The 2,658-nt window shown below is 36.6% G+C and overlaps 1 long non-coding RNA gene across 1 annotated transcript; it reads right to left on the bottom strand.

The window, feature by feature from the left end:
• Positions 1-487: 487 nt before the first annotated feature.
• On the bottom strand, positions 488-1,724 carry LOC118242306 (uncharacterized). The gene is made up of 3 exons (XR_004776751.2): positions 1,590-1,724; positions 1,352-1,395; positions 488-1,237 (listed from the first exon to the last, which is right to left on the bottom strand). It is a non-coding gene; the product is annotated as an uncharacterized LOC118242306 (long non-coding RNA).
• Between the last annotated feature and the right edge of the window lie 934 nt (positions 1,725-2,658).

Here is a 2,658-nt window from a genome sequence, read left to right as displayed (position 1 = left end):
ATGTAACATGGTAATGTTTCATGGTAATGTTACAAGTTTTCGATATTGTTAACTGTGTTCATGTTTGTCAACCGTTCATATTAACATTTGTAATGCTTGTGTTTATCGAAAAATGATTTAATGATCAGAAAGCCAAACAATTGCCTTTTTTAGCCAGATGTGATCTTGTAATGAAATTAGACACTGGGAGAAAACTGAGAGAATTTTGCTTAAATGTAGGTGGGAACATAAACATATTTGGGTGGGGACAAACTGAGTTTTAAATTTGTAAACCAAACCAACACCTCATAAAGGAAGTGCTCAAAATAGGGATGTTGACTGAAACAGTCAGATAGACTGACATTTGTTTCAGTTGCTTGTTTGTTTTTTGTAGATCTGTAACACCTCCAACAGAACTGAGTCAAAAAATATTACCATTACAATGAATTTAGAAGACTTAAATTTCATGATTCTGTGAGTTCACTGGTTAGCAAGATGTTTTGTTGTGTTATGGATAATACTTTAATTATACTACTGTCACAGTACGTCCCCTCCTCCCAAATGTCTGCCTGTGTGTGCGTGTGTCTGTGTGTGTGCATATGTGTTTGTCTGTATGGCCACGGCCTCCTTGTGTTTCAAACCTCCTCCTCATTGTGTTTCATTAGCGTGCATGTATATAAGTCTTGTGTTTGAGTCTTTGTGGGTCGATGTTTGAACCCAATAGCCTGCGTGCTATGCTCATATAACCTCGTCCCCGCATCCTGCTCAGCCTCCTCATCACAACTACATACAGTCACAGGAGGGAATTTTAGGCAAGTTTAGAGGAAAGCCTGTGGACCTCACCTTGTCTGCGGAAGACATTTTTGCAGTCCTCTAACAACACATCATTAAATGTCTCCAGGCGTGTACTCTTGTTACGTCTGTTTCTATTAGATTATAAAAGCCTACCACTCACTTCCCCCTAACTTCTGCACAAGGTACAGCGTCTTAAACTGTACTCTTGCTGCACTCCTTCAGAGATAAGATTCATATAACACTCGCTCTCCAGTACAGAATGTCCCAGTAATGATGTACATAGTATTGAAGGTTTCCAAATTATGTTTACTTAAGGTAGAGCTAGTAGAGAGCTATCAGTTCATTGGTCAGTAACAGTGGAGTACACACAGTCTTCAGGCTGTCCTCTTTTTTCTCTGCCTCTTGTGGTTTTCCTCTCGTTGAAATGTAATGCAGCATAATTCAGATCTGAGGATTGAGGGTCCTGTGGGATGGGCATAGGAGGTTAAACAGAACCAGTGACACTGCAGTGTAACTGTGACCTTGATTCTTTCATATATAAAGACATGGCAAGTATGCACGGCTGTGTGACTCATACCTCTCTGACCTTCTTCCTTATTGTAGCACCTTACTTAATTCTCACTGTAATAAAAAAAAAGTGCAATTCAATAGCTAGATTAGGATATGTCTCTCCATTATCCCTTATAGCAATTAATAATTGATCTATTTAGTATTTATGTATAATGAATATAAGATACATATTACCACATACAAATGTAATTTAATCTAATTTAAGGTGTTGTATAAGGTTTAGCTACATGTTAATCAACACTCACCACTACAGTGTTCAGAGTTTCTCCTTTTGCGGTTTAAAACTGCTTGAGCAGAAATGACAAACACACACACACTCCCATAGCTGCTCCCAGGAAGATCACTTGAGGATCCACAGGCTTTGTTGCAAGAGATTAATTCTGGAAAAAAAAAAAAAAAAAAAAACTATACACAAATGAACTTGGGATAAGGTCACGCTCATAAAACAACAGATGTATTGGTGATCTTAACAACATGTACTTTATCCACAAGGCTCTGCACTGTGTGATTTCATCAGATATTCTTACAATTCAGTACAAATAAAATGGATGTCAATGGATTCTGTAAAGAATTCTAAAGACACTGTGCATGTATTTATATTGACACGACATGACTCCCTCCTCCAAGACGTCTCCCTGTGTGTGTGTGTGTATGTGTGTGTGTGTGTGTGTCTGTGTGTGTGTGTTTATTTGCATGGACACACCCTTCCTGTGTATCATGCCTGTTCCTCGTTTTATGTCGTTACTGTGCAAGTATAGAAAGTTTTGTTCTGTTGTTGATGTTTGTCAGTGTTTGACCTCGTTAGCCTGTGTGCTGCAGTGTCTTTGTTGTGTGTGTTAAATAAATGTCATCGTGTTCTACACGGTTTGTTTGTACGTCCTGCCAAGCCTCACGAGTTACATATATGAAGTTTATTTTTTAAAGTGCATATTAATTATAATTTATATGCTTATTTAATTATAATCATGTAAATATTAATATCAACTAATCAATAATATTTAATATTAATTATTATATTAATATTATAATTACTATTTTAACAAATATCATATCAGCTTCATTGCCCAAAACAAAAGCAATTAAAGTGTATTAGTGATAAAACAGAATTAGTGATTAGTATTAGTGAAACAACAGAATAACTGGTTTTGCCTGTTCATACGTGTCTATCATGTCTGGCTTGTATTTGTAATGTCTGGCTTCTTCTGTACCTGTTATTACATCAATGTTTAATTTACTGAGGCACTGTTCTAAAATCTCTGAATAATTCCAGCAACTTGTCTTACTGCCAAATCCTGATACTACAGCAACACGTCT

Source organism: Electrophorus electricus, chromosome 16 (genome assembly GCF_041902795.1).
Source record: "Electrophorus electricus isolate QZ-2024a chromosome 16, ASM4190279v1, whole genome shotgun sequence".
Taxonomy (NCBI): Eukaryota; Metazoa; Chordata; class Actinopteri; order Gymnotiformes; family Gymnotidae; genus Electrophorus; species Electrophorus electricus.
Note: the sequence above shows the minus strand (reverse complement) of the source record. Positions and strands in the feature narration are given on the sequence as shown.